Source organism: Vipera ursinii, assembly GCF_947247035.1.
Source record: "Vipera ursinii genome assembly, chromosome: 6".
NCBI lineage: Eukaryota > Metazoa > Chordata > Lepidosauria > Squamata > Viperidae > Vipera > Vipera ursinii.
Genome location: NC_139515.1, coordinates 57,989,919 through 58,011,280, shown reverse-complemented (window position 1 = coordinate 58,011,280; position 21,362 = coordinate 57,989,919). Strand labels below are relative to the sequence as shown.

General features: G+C 39.0%; 1 protein-coding gene across 1 annotated transcript in view; it reads left to right on the top strand.

The window, feature by feature from the left end:
* Positions 1-21,362, top strand: part of GRIN2B (glutamate ionotropic receptor NMDA type subunit 2B) — a gene marked incomplete at both ends in the record, with an annotated part of 276,911 nt that overhangs the window by 130,244 nt on the left and 125,305 nt on the right. The gene's annotated exons all lie outside the window — the stretch shown is intronic.

Genomic DNA, 21,362 nt, shown 5'->3' with positions numbered 1-21,362 from the left:
CATTGTAGGATTTCTAATGAATTAATTCGTACATTCCTCGGTAAAACAAGTATTTGGTCACCTACAAACAAGCAAGATTTCTGGCTCTCACAGACCTGTAACTTCTTCGTTAAGAGGCTCCTCTGTCCTCCACTCATTACCTGTATGAATGGCACCTGGTTGAACTTGTTATCAGTATAAAAGACACCAGTCCACAACCTCAAACAGTCACACTCCAAACTCCACTATGGCCAAGATCAAAGAGCTGTCGAGGGACACCAGAAACAAAATTGTAGACCTGCACCATGCTGGGAAGACTGAATTTGCAATAGGCAAGCAGCTTGGTGTGAAGAAATCAACTGTGGGAGCAATTATTAGAAAACAGAAGACATACAAGATCTCACCCCGTGGGGTCAAAATGATCACAAGAACGGTGAGCAAAAATCCCAGAACCACATGGGGGGACCTAGTGAATGACCTGCAGAGAGCTGGGACCAAAGTAACAAAGGCTACCATCAGTAACACACTACGCTGCCAGGGACTCAAATCCTGCAGTGCCAGACATGTCCCCCTGCTTAAGCCAGAACATGTCCGGGCCCGTCTAAAGTTTGCTAGAGAGCATTTGGATGATCCAGAACAGGATTGTGAGAATGTCATATGGTCAGATGAAACCAAAGTAGAACTTTTTGGTAAAAACTCAACTCGTCGTGTTTGGAGGAGAAAGAATGCTGAGTTGCATCCAAAGAACACCATACCTACTGTGAAGCATAGGGGTGGAAACATCATGCTTTGGGGCTGTTTTTCTGCAAAGGGACCAGGACGACTGATCCGTGTAAAGGAAAGAATGAATGGGGCCATGTATTGTGAGATACATGGGCATTGAAGATGAAACATGGCTGGGTCTTTCAGCATGACAATGATCCCAAACACACTTCCTGGGCAACGAAGGAGTGGCTTCGTAAGAAGCATTTCAAGGTCCTGGAGTGGCCTAGTCAGTCTCCAGATCTCAACCCCATAGAAAACCTTTGGAGGGAGTTGAAAGTCCGTGTTGCCCAGTGACAGCCCCAAAACATCACTGCTCTAGAGGAGATCTGCATGGAGGAATGGGCCAAAATACCAGCAACAGTGTGTGCAAACCTTGTGAAGACTTACAGAAAACGTTTGACCTCTGTCATTGCCAACAAAGGGTATATAACAAAGTATTGAGATGAACTTTTGTTATTGACCAAATATTTATTTTCCACCATATTTTGCAAATAAATTCGTTAGAAATCCTACAATGTGATTTCCTGGATTCTTTCCCCCCATTTTGTCTCTCATAGTTGAGGTATACCAATGATGAAAATTACAGGCCTCTCTCATCTTTTTAAGTGGGAGAACTTGCACAATTGGTGGCTGACTAAATACTTTTTTGTCCCACTGTATACATAGGGCACAATGTGTCAGTGCCATCAGTCTGTAGTGGTATTCTTCTCAAATTCCCAGCCAGTGTAATAACTGGTAAACAAAAAGTAACAAGCAAAATAAGGAGAATTGACAGTAATACAAGAAAATATTCTAGAAACAAATCAAGCAGTGGAGTAAGATATTGATACTCCAACTAAAAAGCTACTACAATACTCCAAGTGTGACACATTCAGGGCCTGAACTAAAAGGGGATTTGAGTGAGGAAAGAGGGAGTTGCCCTGCTGCACTACTACTACTACTACAGTCACGTCAGGAGCACCAAAAGTCTTCCAGGTGAAAGGACTGAATGATGACATCACTGTGTTCGGGGGATGCCCAGTTAGAGACTCCTTTCATGTGTCCATTAAGTTCCCCACCAAAGTGGTAGCCATTTATCTACTCTCAGTCACCTGCTTTTGAACTGTTGGAGAGTTGGAGTGTGTGTCAGGAGCTCACCCTGTCCCTTGGCAGCAGCCGGGTCTCTAACACAAGCCTACTGATTGTCAGCTCAGGGTCCCAATCTCATGAGCCGCTGTGCTTCATCCCTGCTTCACTGTGAGGCTCTTTCATGAACAGTCTGTTGCACCAAGAGATGTTAGCACTGCTTGACTACCACTCATAGGCAGCATTAGCACCCAGGGACATAATCAAGAAAAGCAGTCTCTCTCAAATGTGTCCATAAGTTGCTTGAGCTGTTGAGAGAAATAAGGCCTGCAGATGCAAAGAAGTGCAATCAGGCCTACCCAGAGATGTTTGCCGTAACTGGGCAAGGATGAGAAGCAAATGTAAGAACAATGTTGCTAGGGGAAAAAGAGGAAAAGGAAAACCATCTTGAATCTAATACCCCAGTTCAGGATTTCAATATTATTGACACTGCTACCTCTAGTATTATGCTGATATAGAGTTTATGTGAATAATAAAGGTCCCATGTACATTGACACATACAGAGAGATTTGGACTGCAAAAAATCCAAACTGGCAGCCCCCAGATGGCAGCAAATTGTTAGAATTGTCTGTATCTAAAAACACAAAAATGTCCATTCGCTCCTCTTTTGTTCAATCTCCTCACAGAAATGTTAACATGGAATTATACGAAGAACAGTAATATTCAAGATCATATTATAAAAACAAAATGTCATATAATACATTTGCAGATGATGTTTTTTGAGAACCCTAAAAGAGATATTTCATTACATTTTTAATTAAATATTATGGAGTAGCTGGTTTAGAACTTAATTTTGATACGTTATTCACTGTGTTAATTAACATCAAGAGTCACAGAGGCAGCTTCGGTAATCTTCCAGACTTCATATCACTCCACACACATGTAGATATTTAGGAGTACTCCCTACAAAAAATTAGTGTCAGCTGCTAAAATAGCATAATGACCCTTATCTGTTCAAAGTTTAAACTGAATATAAGTCATATCAGCTTTTTCGTTAACTTTACATTATAGAATAGAGGCATACAAAATGGCTATTCTTGCAAGAATTTTACTTTTGTTTGAAGCAGTCACAATTCTATTGTGTGTAGAACATTTGGCTCTGGACCAGGCACCCTCCTTAGTTTAATGAGCCTGCAGTGAAAGCAGAGCTAGAGTACCTCTACTCCTTGATTCTATTTAATTCTTAATATATAGCATTTGATTACATTTTAAATATCTAGCTCATCCAAGATAAAATGGAGTCAATGAAGCAGTAGTTAATGAGTTAATTCCCCCCCCCAACTATAGTTAGTTTATGAGGAAGTAACATTTCTGTATTGCTTCCTGCAATTGCAAATTATGTCTTTGTTCTTGAACCATCTGTGCAGTGAAAACAGAGGCATCTGTGTAGTTCAGATTGATCCAGAAAGACTAAAGAAACTTATTAGACTTGGGGGGGGGGGCTTCAGGGTGGGTGGAGAGATCTTTTCCCCATTTTCCTCCACATTCTGCCTTTCCATTTCTACTTTAATTTGCAGGTCTGTCCATATGAATGCTTATTTACATAGACATACACCTTATAACTTTAGCAAATTTCATTCAATTTTATGTGGAAATAATATTTGAGGGTATTGGGTTTTACTGTTGTCATCATGTTAAATATATGCATAACTGGGTTTTCTAAACCTGGTCTGACCTATTCCAGCCTTTTTACCTACCTCCTTCTCCTTCCTTTTCTGGGATCTTGACTTACTTTGACAGTTAGCTGTGTATGTCATAGAGTTGCCATGGAAACAGTATCCAGCACACTGCTTTCTCTCTGCCTTTCCTATCCCACCCTCTTCTTTTTCTGAAGCCTGTTGCCATGGAAAAACTTATAATCTACCATAATTTTCAATATTCCTCCCCTTCCCCCATTTTGGTTTATTTTATTGAAATAAAACACATTAAGGTAAAACACCCTAATGTTCAGGAAAGCTGGGGGTAGAGTTATTTTTTGTTAAAAATATAACAAAAGCTACTGCTGGTGGATAAGGATTTCATGGAGTCTGAAGTGTTCATATTAGAGAGAATGGGCGTATGTGCATATGTCAGAGAGAGAGAAAGAGTATGGGATGGGGAAAAGTAGGAAGGTCTCAAATGCCTAAAAACATATGGAGGACCTTGAGGTACATCACTGAACACTGAACATTAGCTGAGGTTACACAATGTGCTGCATCATAATATTATTCTTTTGATTTTGGCTTAGTGTGTCATTGAACATAGACTTTATGGCTTGTAATAAATTTTTTATGGTTTAGTTCAACATTTGTACGCTAATTACGGTTATTCAATAAAGCATATGCAAATCACATGGTGTAAGAACACAATCAGTGTGTAATTGAAGGATACTCTCCAAGATACTGTTATAAATGATAGAATATTTTCTGATCTATAATGCTGCCTCTCAGCTTCTCTACTTTTGTCAGTTGAGTCTAGTGATACTTTTCACAAATACCTCTAAAGAAGCATACTAGATGACACTCATTGGGTTTTGTGGGTATGCATCACAATTTCATTGCCACAGACATTTGAAATTACAAAATCAACAAAATATAATAGTCTTATGGCTATCAATTCATTAGTATAGCAGCTCCCAGTGTATAGTATATATTGATATACCTGGCATTTCATAGGAACCCCAAACAATTTTCTTCAAGAAAAAAATTGAGCCAGTTTTAAAATCAGTTATTCACATGTAACAGGACATAATGAATTTTCTTTATCTCCTCTCACGTTCAGCTATGTTTCATTTCCAAATGCCCTAGTCTTATTTTACAAGAAATGGCTGAGAAGGGTGGGGTCATAAATAGCAAGGACATATTTGTGGGAGATAAAATAGAAAGTGGCTTTTTAGAGTTGTTTGACTAAAAACAACACTTCTGTTAATGCATTACCAGGAATGATGAAAATAGGATAAGAACAAAGAATGATAGTAGAAAGTAGGATAGATGGAAAAATGGTTCAGTCCTCATAAGAATGAGGAACAACTGATTGTTCCAGATAAATGAGAGTTTAAGCATGACGATATGAATGAAAGTAACTAATTGAGGTGGGATAAAGAAGCAAAGCTAAAAGCCGTACACAAACAACTGCCTAATGTGCAATCAGCCCAGGTTCGAATCTCAGAAGGGTATGGCTGACTGATGAGAACAAATAAGTTTGAAATGCATATCAGTCTCCCTTAATTCTTTGTTAGCAATTTAAAATTTACACACATATATATATATATACATATACATATCTAATAATAAAATAAGTTATTCTGAGTATTGTTTCTCATCTTGTTTTATAAGGTAAACCATGAATACCTGGTGTCAAGAAAATGGATAAAAAAATAAAAAAAATAGTTTAAAGATGTGAGTTGGCTACGAAGGAGTAAACAGATTAAATGCAAAATAATTTTGAAAGCATAGAAGAACATGTTTCTATGGAAACAGCAACCCACAAAGGGAGAAACTGTAAGAATAGAGAAAGGAAAAATTGTGAAAGGTGGAACAGCCATATTTCTATCCTTACTTTATACTGATAAATCATTATTTGTGCCTTTTAATTGACAATTAAAAATTAAAATATCAGGGGATTGACACTACTACGCTTCAAGTATATACGTATGTAAAAAAATGACAAATCATGATAACAAACTGAGATAAGCATTTAAGCTGCTTAATTTAGTAATCTTTTTAGATCTGAATGTTCATGTTTAAGTACAGGAAGTTCCTTTTTTCATTGCTGTTATTTAGTACCTAATTTTGTAGTTCACCAAAATTGATGTTATTATTCTGATGGTGAGTAGATCAGAAGAGCTCTTCCATTAAAATTGAAGAGGATGTCAGTGTAGCAGTGCTGGATTATTATTATTTTTGGGCAGTAAAATTTACAGATTAAGAGTACTTCACCTTTTACACGGTGGAAACAATTATCTATAAGGCACATATGTATGTGTGTGTGTGTGTGTGTGTATATATATGTATATGTGTATATATACATATACGTATATGTATATGTATATATCCATCTGTTTGTGTGTGTATAGGTTGGAAACATGCAGAAGAGGTCTTCATCCTGCAGTGGAAAGACTATAGCTAAAATGATGATGATATATATATCTTTTTCATTGCTCATCACAACTGATTAAGTGTATATAATGTAAATCTTTGGGTTGTAGTGGTATATATAATGTATAAGTCATATGTTCAATCTTAATTTGTAAAATGGGAATGGCCCAAAATTTCTTAAGGGAATTGTAGAAGCAAAGTAGCTCAGAATAATCTGAGATGCAACTTTAGCAATTGTGGCATCAAAAAACACTTGATTCTTTAACAAATATTATCCAAATCTAAATATTTAATTCAATTAATAACAATGATCCTATAATTAATGTAAATATAATGTAATGCAAAAATTGAGTTTTTTTGTTTTTTGTTTTTAGACTTGGTAACATCCTATATGCTATTCTTTTCTCTAACTTTCTTTTCACAACTGCTTTCAAGCAATCTTGAGATGTTGTTAAACTACAACTTCTAGCATCCCTAAAAAGGATGAACAACACTGTGGGATATTGGGAATTATAGTTAAAACAACTTTTTTCTAACCAATCATAGTATCATGGGATGCTTCAGCCTGATAACTCCACTATTTGTAGTTTGGTCCTTTATTAGGACTGAAAATGTTATTTTGTTCCTAGGGGCATGCTGAATACTCCCCTGTTGCACATGGGCTCTGTTTCTGACTTGTTGCTTCTTTGCATTATCTTTTGCATTATTTCTAGAACAACATATCTCTGGAGAATTTATCACTGTTTCATAATTTTGCTCCCCAATAACTGCATCTCTAAGCAAAGGTACTGTAAACGTTGAAGAAATACATTTAACAATAATATGGTAGTTTGGAGCGGAGGTATGGTTAAGAAATCTAGCTATGAAAATGTACTGTTTGTTTTACATACACTTTTTCTTATGCTGTCATTTCTCAGGAAAATAGTAGGTTTATTGTCAGTTTACTTGTCTAAATGGAATGGGAAGAAAAAGAAATCATATGCTTATACATTTTTTTTCTTTTGTATAGATTTTATTAGTTTTTATAGGGTTAGGAATAAGGTGGGGTTGGGGTTGGGGTTGGGATTTGGGCTAGGGTTGGGGTTAGGGTTGGGGTTGGGTTTTTTCCAAATAACATTCTCAATATTTAGCAAACAGCATAATGTCTGGGTACACGTGTTTAACAAACAATAATAAATAATAGATAATTATCATAAACATGTTAATTAATTGCTCAATAGCCTTCTTCTTTCTAATATATCTTCAAAATTACATATCACATTCCTTTCTAACTCATTTTTCTAGCCATTGATAGAAATTATCCCATGTTCTAAGATACACTGAGTCTTCTTTCTCTTTTATCTTTAAAGGCAATCTATCCATTTCTGCGCACTCTAGAATTTTCTTAATTAGTACTTCTTCAGCTGGGAAATGTTCATTTTTCCAACGTTGAGCAAATACAATTCTTGCTGCCGTTAGTACGAGTAGTATTAAATATCTGCAATCATTCTCATAATTTGCTTGTCAATCAGAAGGTCGGCAGTTTGGTGGATCAAATCCCGAGTGCCGCGTAACAGAGTGAGCGCCTGTTACTCATCCCAGCTTCTGCCCACCTAGCAGTTTGAAAGCACGTAAAAATGCAAGTAGAAAAATAGGGACCACTACGGTGGGAAGGTAACAGCGTTCCGTGCTAGTCATGCCGGCCACATGACCACGGAGACGTCCTCGGACAAGCGCTGGCTCTTCGGCTTTGAAACAGAGATGAGCACCGGCCCCTAGAGTCGGAAACGACTAGCACGCATGTGCGGGGGAACCTTTACCTTTACCTTTATTATTTCTAACAAAAATAATTCTGGTTTAAAGTCTATTTGTTTTTTAACCATTTTCTCCAACCATAAATGTATTTTAACCCAAAATCTTTTTGCTTTAGGGCATGGCCACCAGATATGATAATAAGTACCTGGTCTTTGTTTGCATTTCCAACAGTTGTTTGAAGTATTTTAAAACCTTTTTGCTAATCTCACTGGTGTCATATGCCATCTGTAAAACATTTTATATAAGTTTTCTTTATATGGCTATGCTTTAGAGAATTTAATATTTCTTTCCCATAATTTTTGCCACTCTTCTAATTCTATATTATATCCAAAGTTCTTTGCCCATGTTATCATTGTTCCTTTTACTTGTTCTTCCTCCATCTTTAAGTTTAACAAAAATCTATAGAGTTTCTTAATCAACTTTTCATCTGTTTTTAGCAGTATCTGATCAAATTCTGTCTGTTCTTTATAAAATCCCTTGTTTTAACATCTTTGTTTGAATTTGCAGATATGGCCACCATGCTATATCAATACCTTGTTCTTGTAATTTTTATCTATCTTTCAATTTTCCTTCATTGTCCAAAATAGTTTATAAGTCACAACTTTATCATAGTTAATTAAATTTGGGTAAGCAAAAGCTTCCATTGTTGAAAGCCATTCAGGTATCTTAATATATATTTTTTCTTTTATTTTTTCCCATTCTGAAAGAAGTGCATTCCTTATAAAATGGTTTTGAAAGTATCTATGTATTTTATTCTTCCCATACCACAGAAAGGCATGCCAACCAATTTGTAGGTCATGCCCCTCTAGGTACAATAGTCTTTTGTCTCTAAGCATTATCCATTCTTTAAGCCATGTTAAAATAGTTGCTTGGTAGTATAATCTCCAGTCCAGCAGTCCAAATCCTCTTCTTTCTTTCGCTTCTTGTAGCATTTTGACTCTAATTCTAGCCTTTTTTTCCTTGCCAGATAAATTTCAATACTCTTGTATTCAGTTAATCAAAAAGGCTTTTCCCAGCCTTACAGGAATCATTTGAAATAATAAAAGTATTTTTGGTAAGATACTCATTTTCACTGTTGCTATTGTCCCCAACATTGAAAGTTGGAAGTTTTTCCACTTTTCCAAATCCAATTTTATTTGTTTTAGCAGTCTTACATAGTTACCTTCTTTTATTGTTACACATCCTGCTGTTAGATAAATTCCCAAATATTTAACTTTTTTTAACTATTTGAAGATTTATTTTTTTGTTAGTTGAATTTTTTGTTTTTCTGTTAGATTCTTTGTTAGCACTTTAGTTTTTTCTGTTTATTGTCAACCCTGCCACTTCTCCATTTTTTCCTATTTTCTCCAGAAGTTTAGTGCTTGTTTCCAATGTATCTTCCAATATGAAAACCAAATCATCTGCAAATGCTTGTAGTTTATATTTTTCATCTTTTATCTCCAGTCCTTTAATTTCTATATCTTGTTTAATGTTTCTATTCAGTACTTCCAATATTAGTATAAATAGTAATGAGATAGCGGGCATCCCTGTCTTGTGCCCTTTTTAATACTGAAGTTTTCTGTAAGATCTCCATTTACAATTATTTTGGCTGTTTGTTTACAATAAATTGTTTTGATTACATTTATAAAGTTTTTTCCAAAGTCCATTTCTGCAAATTGCTGGAATATAAATTGCCAGTTTACATTGTCAAATGCTTTCTGTGCATCAAGGAATATTAAAGCCATCTGTTTTCCTGAATGAATTTCATAATACTCTAACACATCAAGAATCATTCTTAAATTATTTTTATCTGTCTTTTAGGTAGGAAACCATTTTGGTCTGTATGTATAAATTCAATCAAAAGTTTCTCTAGTCTTTCTGCCATTATTGAGGCAAAGATTTTATAATCTACATTTAATAGTGGTCTATAATTTTTTATTTGTGTTAAATCAGAGTCTTCTTTGGGTATTAAAGTAATGTTGGCTTCAGTCCATGTATTTGGTATTTTAGCCTCCAGGAGAATTTCATTACATAGTTCTTTCAGGATTGGACTTAATATATCTTGTAGTGATTTATAAAACTCTGCAGATAATCCAGTCTTATCCTTTTTTTACCTTTTTATAGCCTCTATAATCTTCATCATTGATATTTTTTCCATTTAATATGTTTCTAATATTCTCTGGAATTTTTGGTAAGTCTGCTTTTTTAAAGTACTGCTGTATTTTTTCTTTTGGAATTTCCTCTGTGTTATAAAGTATCTCATAATAATCTTTAATATTTTTTTAAATTGTATCATTTTGAAACTATAATTCACCTTTTGGATCTTGCAGCTTTTTTATCAATTTTTCCTCTTTTTCTTTTTTCAGTCTATATGCTAACCATCTCCCTGGCTTGTTGGCATTTTCAAAGAAGTTCTGTTTAGCCCTTCTATTCTGTTGAGCCATTATTTCCATCTTGGCTAAATTTAATTTATGTTTTATTATCTCCATTTGTTTCTTAAATATTTTCTTTTGTGGATCTATTTGTAATTCTGATTCTAACTTTCTGAATTCTTCCTTCAACTTTAAATGTTGTTTCTTTTCTTTATTCTTTTTAGCGATATAAGTTATAGCCAACCCTCTGAAATATGCTTTAGCAGTATCCCACACATTTCAAAGTGATGTTTCTTCTTTCTTATTTATTTTGAAGAAAAAATCCATTCCCTTTGTCACTAGTTGTAAAAATTCTTTTTCTTTCAATATAGATTTATTCAAGGACCATCTTAATTTTTTTTAGTTCCTCTCCAAGCCATCTTTATTGGGTTATGATCTGCCCAAACATTAGTTTCTATCTCAATTTCTTGTATCCTTGTATTAAGTTCCAAAGATGTCCATATCATATCAATTCTAGACCATGATTTATGTCTATTTGAGTAAAATGTATATTGTAATTTCTTTGGATTTTTCTGTCTCCATATATCTTGGATACAGAGTTCTTCTGTCATTTTAAAAAACGCTTTAGGTAATATATGTCCTCCTTTTCTCCCTTGTTTGGCCCATTTGTAGTCCAAAATTCCATCTGTTATTGCATTAAAGTCTCCCATTATACAAAGATTTTGATAGTTTAAATCCTATATTTTTATATAGTTTTTGGTAAAATTGTTCTTGTTTATCATATGGTGCATATATTTCTACCATCAGTATCTGTTTTTGATCCATCATTATTTCCACCATTAATATTCTCCCCTCTTCATCCGCATAGATTTGTTTGGGGTTCATCATTTCTTTAATGTATAGAGCTATTCCTCTTTTCTTTTGAAGTGCTAATGCAAAGTGAAGATAACCAATTTTCAGTTGTTCTAACAACTTATAATCTGATATCTTAATGTGTGCTTTTTGAAGACAAATTATATCCATTTTTAATTTTTTTAATCGTGTAAAGATTATTGTCCTTTTTGAAGGAGAATTTAGTCCATTTATAGTCATTGACAAAATCCCACTCTTCTCCATCTTCCCTTTTTCTGGGAAGAAAAAGAAATCATATGCTGATACAATTTTTCAAGAGACTAAAAGTACAAATGTAATCAATTGTTAAATGATGTTATTAAAATTTAGACAATCCCAATTGTGCACAATAGTTATAATTCTCAGTATATTTTTTCTTCACTCATCAAAATATCATTGTTTCTTATGAACTGTGCTTTGTCTGTATTACAAACTATAACACAACTTTTCTTTTTTTCTTTTTTAATTGGTACATTGTATCCTGTCACTGAGGATAAAAAGAGATCACTCTTCATTGACAACATCAGTACTGAAGTTAGATGAAGAATGTTTATTTATTTTTAATTGTTTTTATAACTAATGTGGAAATAAGCATATGGTTTTCAGAATGACTGCACCTGCTTACTGTAATGTCAAACCTGAATGGCAAGGGGGTGGGTGAAACCCATCTACTGCTGCACTGGGACTTTTTTTTTAAAAAAAAAAACCTAACCAATTTTATTCAAAGATACTTTTGAATTCAGAATCCAGGTCAGTATTTGAGACAATGTAAAGTCATGATAATTTGTTTTAAGTGTTTTCCTCCAAATTAACTTCATTATATAATTAATCCTTTACACTCTTAAAATTAGCCAATCTCATTTAAACCTCAGTGGTTAAAATAATCAGTCCAAGCCATTGGACTTTTTAGCTATTGCCTATATAGCTCTCTCTGTATATAAATTAACTGCTAATTTGTAGATCCTATATACTGTATATTCAGTAACTGGGGAATGTTTCCAGTATTAACAGAGCAATGTTATCCTTTCACATTACTGTTGTATGGTAATGACAAGAACATAGCCAGAGTATAGCAAGTATCTGTCTTATACTGTCAGATGAAAGGTGCATCTACTCCCAATATTGGCCCAACACAGAATAAGAAGAAAAAAACCCAGCCTGCTCTATCTGTTTGAGATGACGGTAATAAGACTCTGAAATGGTTCATCAAAAAGCAGACAATATTTTAGGAAGTTGGGGGTGAGGTGAGCTATAGTGCCTACTAGTTACGTATATACTTGAGTATAAGCCGACTCGAGTATAAGCCGAGACCCCCAATTTTACCCCCCAAAACTGGAAAAAGTTATTGACTCGAGTATAAGCCGAGTATAAGTATAAGCTTGGCTCCTTCTTAGCAACATATCTATATTCTGTGCCACGATGAGCTGCTCATTGACTCCGCCGGCGGCTGTTTCTTGCCGCCTCCCAGCTGATGGAGCTGCGCGACCACCGGAAGCCGTCTCCAGCCTTCTCCCAGCCATCCCTGCCAGCACGTGTGCTCCGTGGCCGTTCATGGCCGCCCCCGTTCGCCCGCCGAACAGCTGATGGGCGCGGGCGTGGCCGGGCTGTCCCCGGAGCCGGGCGGGTTCCACCGGCGTTCGCCGTTCACCCGCCGAACAGCTGATGGGCGCGGGCGTGGCCGGGCTGTCCCCGGAGCCGGGCGGGTTCCACCGGCTGGGCTCCCCACGGCTGCCTCAGCAGTTGGCGCGGCTGCGGGAGCTGATGGGCGCGGGCGTGGCCGGGCTGTCCCCAGAGCCGGGCGGGTTCCACCGGCGTTCACTGTTCGCCCGCCAAACAGCTGATGGGCGCAGGCGTGGCTGGGCTGTCCCTGGAGCCGGGCGGGTTCCACCGGCGTTCACCGTTCGCCCGCCGAACAGCTGATGGGCGCGGGCATGGCCGGGCTGTCCCCGGAGCCGGGCGGGTTCCACCGGCGTTCACCGTTTGCCCGCCGAACAGCTGATGGGCGCGGGCGTGGCCGGGCTGTCCCCGGAGCCGGGCGGGTTCCACCGGCGTTTGCCGTTCACCCGCCGAACAGCTGATGGGCACGGGCGTGGCCGGGCTGTCTCCGGAGCCAGGCGGGTTCCACCGGCTGGGCTCCCCACGGATGCCTCAGCTGTTGGCGCGGCCGCGGGAGCTGATGGGCAGTGGCGTAGCGTGGGGGGTGCAGGGGGGACCGGCCGCACTGGGTGCAACATCTGGGGGGGGCGTGCTCGACGGCGCCGGGATCCGGCACGGCGGAGGCAACGGAGCCCCAGCCGGGAAGGGCCTGATGCCCCACGGTGCGCCACACACACACACACACACACAAACACACAACCACACAGCGTGACTCCTCCTTCGGGCCGCTCCGCCTTCGCTCCGGCGCTGGACGGAAGCCTTCTCTCCCTCCTCCCCCCCCGCAAAGGAGAAGGCGGCTCCTGAGCGTGCACAGAGCGTGGCCCTCCTGCAAGCCCGGGGCTCCGCTGCGGAGGCTCTCCCAAGGCGCTCCCGGGGTTGCCAAAGGTGGGGGGGCGCGGCGGGGCTTGAAAGAGGGTGGATATCCCGCGGGGGGAGGATCGCTGCAGCGTCTCTCCGGGGGTCCCTGCTCTGGAACGAAAGCTGCGTCGGCAGGTTGCTGATCCAACCGTGCATGCAGACTTTGGGGGCGAGAGGACGTGGTCGGGTGCGTGTGCGTGTGCGTGTGTGTTTGTGGGCGCGCCCGTGCTGTCTCTGTTCTGCAAAAGGCGCTTTTTTAAAAAAAAAAAATTAAAAAAAAATCCTGTCCTGCTGGAATGCAGAAAAGCAGCCCTCGCCCCCCCCCATTAAAAGCTTGAACTCTTCTTCTGCCTTCAATCTCAGTTTCTGGAGCGCGAACCAGATTAAAAGACAAGGATGCGTTCGATTGGCTCAAGAGTGTGTGAATTTGACCGGACCCGGTGCGGGGAAAACGAGCGCTCAGATGCCGCCTTCCCCAAATTGGCCATAAACTGGGATTCGTTTCATGTCATTCAACCGGGGCTTCGTGAACGTCACAGAAACACACATTAACTGTGTCAAAACATTTCTCTCTCCAAACTCCCAAGCTACAGACTTTCCCTTTTATTTAAAGGGGCTTTGTTTGTTTGTTTTTTAAAAAAACTGTTTTATTTAATAAACAGCGGTTTATTTAAAGACCACATTCACACAGCACCCTAATGGCAAACCAAACGTATCATTGGGGTGACATGACAGCAAAGAATGGTGTGTGGGTGTGTGTGTGTGTGTGAACTTATACATCCAAAGCACCAGAAGGCAGGACAAGAAACAATAGATGGAAACTAATCAAGGAGAGAAACATCCTGGAATTAAGGAGAAACTTCCTGACAGTGAGGACAATTAATTAACCAGTGGAACAGCTTGCCACCAGAAATCGTGGCTGCTCCATCACTGGAAGTTTTTAAGAGGAGACTACTCAAATTGTATAGGGTCTCCTGCTTGAGCAGGGGGTTGGACTAGAAGACCTCCAAGGTCCCTTCCAACTCTCTTATTGTTATGGATGTGGATAAAGGTACAAAGAGAAGGAATGACTGTGTACTTGCGCTGTTCAACGCGGGGAATGAAAGGCGGGAGAGAGGGTGGGCGGAGAGCTCCTCCCTGCTTCCCTCTCCCAGCTCCTTTTTGCCTTGCAAAATGGAACTGGGTTAAGCCAGCCGAGAGCACGCGCTTTCCCCCTCCCCAGCCAGCCTGAGGGACCCCTGCCCCCTTTGTGCCTTTTGCCTTGCCGGAATGTCGCCAAGGCACTCGGCCGAGTTGCCCTGCAGTCTGCGTCTCCTTGGAAGTCCAATACCTCTGGAAATCTCCACGTTGGAGAAGCGGCAGAGGCTTGCAGGGCTGGCAGAGGTGGCGGCAGTCCAGCGTTGTTTCTCCCCCTCGTCCGTGTGTGTGTGTGTGTGTGTGTGTGTCAGACCCGCAGGAATGGCTAGTAAAGGTGGCGGCAGTCCGGCATTTGCGTTTCTCTGTGTGTCAAGCCCCGTGGGCCCGACACACAGGAAGGGGGGGAATGCCAGAATGCCGCTTCCCTACCAGCCATTCCCGTGGGTCTGACACACACACGCACGCACGAGGGGGAGAAACAATGCTGGACTGCTGCCTCCCTAGCAGACCTTCCCTGCGGGATGTGCTGCCAGGTGTCAAGCCCTACGGGCTCGACAACACAGTGGGGATCGGGGGAGCACGACCGGTGGGAACTACCCAGCATCAGAGAAGGCCCAGCTGCGCCCACGCCCATCAGCTGTTTGGCGGGCGAACGGCGAACGCCGGTGGAACCCGCCCGGCTCTGGGGACAGCTCGGCCACGCCCGCGCCCATCAGCTGGTCGGCGGGCGAACGGCAAACGCCGGTGGAACCCGCCCGGCTCTGGGGACAGCCCGGCCACGCCCGCGCCCATCAGCTGGTCGGCGGGCGAACGGTGAACGCCGGTGGAACCCGCCTGGCTCCGGGGACAGCCCGGCCACGCCCGCGCCCATCAGATGGTCGGCGGGCGAACGGTGAACGCCGGTGGAACCCGCCCGGCTCCGGGGACAGCCCGGCCACGCCCGCGCCCATCAGCTGGTCGGCGGGCGAACGGCGAACGCCGGTGGAACCCACCCGGCTCCGGGGACAGCCCGGCCACGCCCGCGCCCATCAGCTGGTCGGCGGGCGAACGCCGGACCCGCGGCCGCGCCAACTGCTGAGGCAGCCGTGGGGAGCCCAGCCCTCCCTTCTCTCAGCAGCCTGTTCCGAACGAAGGGACAGTTCTTTTTTTTTGTTCACTGGAGTATAAGCCGAAGTGGAGTTTTTCAGCCCGAAAAGTGGGCTGAAAAATTCGGCTTATACTCAAGTATATACGGTACATTTGGCATGCACATTCAAAATTTATTTTCTGTTCCTACAAAATAGAGTGATGGAGAACCAAGAAAATTACAATGATCCGTGGCTTATGTGGGAGCTTGCGATGAAAATAGTCGATGGAGTTATTTCATGACAATGCATATTGTATCCAGCAATCATGGGAAATATATTTCTAGATTATATCAAAACATTGTTGAATGTCTGTCACAATATCCTTAATATCCTTGGTTCACATGGTGTGGTAGGTTGGAGGGTTTGTTGTCACTGTGTGTTGGGGGGAGAGAGCACGGGGGGAGGCTCAGCTAATCTCAATGTACACATGTTGTACTTTGACAATAAAGGTTTATTATTATTAATAATAAAAATAATAATGTCAAAATATGGCTACAAGATACAATTATTATATGAATTAGATTGTCCTGTTCAGTATTTTTATTAAGGACCTGAATAAAAGAATTGAGAGGATGATGATCAAATTTGCAAATAAAATAAAATAAAGGAGTGGCTAACATTTTAGAAGAGAAAGAAAATATTCAAAAAGATCTCATCATATCAAATGTAACAATTCAACAGAAAATCTTGCATCTCAAAAAAAAAACAAAAAAATAAAAAAAAATAAGAAGCATACAATGGTGGGGGAACCTGGCATGTGAAATTGGGAGTTCCGGATCTGTAAATCACAATATAAGCCAACAGTGTGATGCACCTTTTTAAAAAGACATACACTATTTGGGAGGTATCAATAGGTTCAGGAATTAAGTTGGAGTTAATATCCTGGGATATAATTGACCTATATTACTGTGCCTTGGTTATTTGGAATATATTGTCCAGTTCTGGGTATCAGAATGAGTGGAATCTACAGCAAAGTAAATTGGGGTTAGACATTTAAAAAGTTTTTCTGATGGTAAGAACTGTCAGTGGAACAGAGGGCCTTGTAAAATGGTACCTTCCTTTTCACTAATAGTCCTCTTTCTGAAATGCTTTAGCAGATCCTGCACTATATAGGAGATTGACCTAGATGGCCTCTGTGATCCCTCCCAACTCTATGATTCTATGGAATTGACTTGAAGTATTTACAGGAGTGTTCTTTTCAGATGGTGGACAGTGTAAGATCCATTAATACAGCTTTTCATATGTATGTCTCAGAAGGTGACAGCACCTGCTAATCTCATGCAATTTAGAAGCTAAGAAAGTTGGACATAGATAATACTTGAATGGACAGTTCAGTAATGGAAAAGATATCATAGAAGAAAATAATATCAAACCACTCCCAAACTGTTCAAGAATGCTTTTACACCATCACCAAGAGGAGAATTTAACTTCAAGTTATATTTACCCTTTTTTTACATCTGTACACAGATAATATTACAGAGGTTTCCATTAGCCTGTGCTAACACATAATATCTTAATAATAAAGCTTTGTAGTTGTGAGATATAAAAAAATCCTAGGACTGTGAAAAGTTGGTAGCTCAATCTACATTTGGTTATCAGTGATTCTTAATATTTTTAAATGGTATTTTGAAGTAAGCTTTTTCTAAATGAATACATATCAAAAATTCACTAGGATTAAATATTTTTGGAAAGTACTTTGAAAGCCTCTAGGGAAGAGCAAAAATAAGATGAGACAAGGACTTTTAGTCTGTTGAAAAAAATCAAGAAAAACATGGCTTTTATTTTTGCAGTAAAGGAAGGCAATGGGTACAGTTGGCCAAGGAATCCGTCCAAGTATTGTTCAAATATTTAAAATAGGGAGGTAAATTAAATGTTTCACAGTAATTTCAATATTTTAAATATCTCATACACTCACATTGGATGAGCCATTGACTTCAGTGGATCAAATACTAGACAGAAAAAAATATGTTGACATAGGCTCTAGTAAGAAAAAGTTGGGGATGATGGGGTTAAAAAATCTTGTTCCCTAACCTTGCTAATTCTTGAAAGAATCCCTGTTCATACTCTCCAAATCAGCAAGTTCGAAAACCCTGGCATTATTGCATATCTGTTACTAACAACTATAAAAAGTAAGGAAATCATTAGAGCCTTTAACTAACCCTTACAACCTACAGCTTGTGATTTCATCCTTCTAACATTATTCACCCACATTTACCACCTACTGCACACATGTCTTCTATCTTCATATGCTACTGTCTGAGTTCAGGAACTGGGATTCTTTCCCAGTTCCTTTGTTGTCCCCACCCACCTGTGCTACAGCACAGAAGAGTAGCAGTTCAGGATCTACTCTCTGTGTGTGTGTGTGTGTGTGTGTGTGTACGTATTGTCTTGTGCATGCCCACCAGTGCTTTGTTCACAAGTCACCAGTTTTCTAGATGTTAGTGTTAAGTTGGAGGTCCAAAAATGGTGATATCATGGTGCAAATGTTAATCATGTTTGTGTCCTGTGCTTCAGATTTTTTTTACCATTTTCTATAACCCATCGGTGTATCATGAAGTTTGTTTTATCTCTGATCTCATATGAAACAATGCTAGATACACCCTTGCTTTCAATGCTATATTGAACTGCTTGTGAAAAATCATAGTTGCCCTATTGTTCCCCATGCAGCTTATTCTACATTTCTTCAGTATGTGTTCAGTCCACTTGTGCTGAACAATGCCACCTAGTTAATATGGCAAGTTGATAATTATGGAGAATTGAAGTCTGTGATGGAGTTTAACATGACGTTTCAAGAGGAATTATGTTTTACTGACTTTTTTTTAATCTCAGACTGCTAGTTCTGGTATAAGAGGAAATAAATTTGTATAAACATGTTTTTTCTGTTGCTTTCTATATTGTGATCATGTTGGTAAATTTGTTAAAGAAAACAAGGTAACATTTCAGTGATGGAATGTGTATAAATATTTGATACATACATATTTTCTAAAGTAGTAAGGAATTCATTTGCTTTCTGAAACATTAGCAGTTCAGATTGGGAGATTAATCCTATAAATGGATTGTGAAGTTTCTCTTAGAGAGTTCAGGATATACCTCCTAAATCAAAACCATGATAATTCTCTAATAATTAGTGCCAGTTTTAATTAAGGCACTGCAGAATGAACTGATAGTTATACGATATAATGGACTGAGTTCTGTACACATCATCGTCTATTTAGGAAACTATATTTTTTAGGAAATGATATTTTAGAAAATCTGATTTGATAATTTCTCAACACAAAGGGATATATTAAAATGGCTTTTAGCATCTTCGGTTTTCTAATACCACAACCTCAGGATACGTGGTAAATAGCATACAGTATTCTGTCTTAAATTTCAACTTTTTGCTACTTTTATAGATAATGATGGAAATGAAAAATTCCAACTCTTTGGGCAGTTTCACTCTGCAGTCTAAGCTGCTTTTCTCCTGTTCTACCCCAAGCTGTTCCTGAAGTCAGCTAATATTCTGGTTGAAATGACAGTGATTTGGCAACAGGGCCTGGTTGGTGCTCCATCTGGACTACAGTCCTTGCAGGACCTGACTGATCATTCCCCTGCTTTTTGCAAGGAAGGCAAGGATAACTGGCTGGCTTCTGTGTACATGGGTTTATTGGTATCTGGCCCCATTCTTTTCCTTTGCCTTCCTACTTGTTTGTACATATAGAGATCTTCAGTCCTTTTCCCATGTTCTCTTCTTTGACACTAATGCAGACCATTTTCAACCCCTTCTTAGTATACAGTAGCTGCTCTGATGCTTTCTGTTGGGGAAATATTCGTACCTAACCAAATAAAACAGAATCTGAGAAAATCAGTTGGCAAATTGATCAAGCTGCAGATGAAACATCTTACAAAATAAATATTGAAAGACAATAACATTTCACAAATGGTTTCCTTTTTATGCAACTTGATGTTCTGCTTCTTAGTGACATCATTATGTGTACAATCCAATCTCTACCTCATGAAACATGAAGAGAATTTTGATTCCATGTGAGGAATAGGCCAGCATACCTGATTGTCAAATCATGTACACACAAATTCCAATCACTTTTGGCTAGGTCTCAGAGGTAAGTTGAAAAGTTTATATTGAGAAGTTGATTTGAGCTTGAGTTGTTCGATGCATAGAGCAAGGTTTGCTTTAGTTTTGTTCAAGGAAATGTTTTGTAGAAATGGGAAAGCTAAACTTACAAAATCTTTGGTCACTCAATGGCTGGTCATAATCCAAGAACTACTTATCTAGGTATAAGTATAATGGCAATTCTTGGGACAGCATTTTGTTGGACTATTTTTACATATGTATTTACAATTTCATATTCTATGCATCATACTTTCAGAAATGAGAATGAATTCAAAAGTGCATTGATATTATGAACTATTATTTGCTCAATTGTACATGTTTACCTAGAAGTAATTCTACTGAATTTAGTTGAATTTATTTCTGAGTAGACACCTCTAAAATAATTTTAAATTATTAAAATAATCAAGTTTTGTAATTCAAGTGTTTTAATATTTATCTTCCCTTTCATGTTTATTTGTCAATATTGTTATTAAACATTGAATTATGCAATTTATTCTATTCTATTTGTTACCAATAGAAGAGAATGTATGTAAATTAGGGTTGAACTGTGGAGGCCTTGGTCTCTTTGAGCTTGGTTGTTTACTTGCAGATGTTTTATTATCAAATTCATAGTTGAGTAGAGAGTACCAAGTGGGGTAGAAAGCACCGAGGATTCTGTAACTTTATTTGCTATAATATGCTTATTTGTTATTTACTTAGTACGTTTTATGATGTGCTAGAAAATAAACTATTTATTTTATTTATTTGTTACATTTTTATCCCACCTTTACAGGTAGTCCTATCTTACAACCATTTGTTTAGTGACTGTTCAAAGTTACAATGTCACTGAAAAAAGTGACTTATGATTATTTTTTTACAGTTATGACTGTTGGAGCATCCCGAAGATCACATGATCAAAATTTGGATGCTTGGAAACTGGACTATATTTATAATAGTTAAACTGTCCTGGGGTTATGTGGTCACCTTTTGCAGCTTTCTGATGAGCAAAGTCAGTGGGGAAGCCAGAGTCACTTAATAACAGTGTTACTAACTCAATAACTGCAATGATTCACTTAACCACTATGGCAAGAAAGGATATAAAATGGGCCAAAACTCACTTAACAACTGTCTTGCTTAGCAACAGGAATTTTGGGTTCAATTTTGGTCATATGTTGAGGACTACCTGTATTACTTTAAAAGTAACTCAAGGTGGTGAACATACATAATATTCCTTCTTCCTCTTCTTTTTTCCCCATAACAAGAACCCTGTGAGGTGGATTGGGCTCATATTAAATAGAAAAACAATTTAAACAGTTCTTGATTTGAAATGTCAAACTATGCTGTAATTGCTGTATCTGTTACAAAAATAGAAGACATTACCCCTAGTATGCCTGCTGTAGTCTATTATATTAAATTTCTTATATCGAAATAAGTGTTTTTATTTTAAAAATGATGATAAATAAATATTGTCTATGCAAGATATCTAAATCAAATAGTTATTAATTAGTTGCCC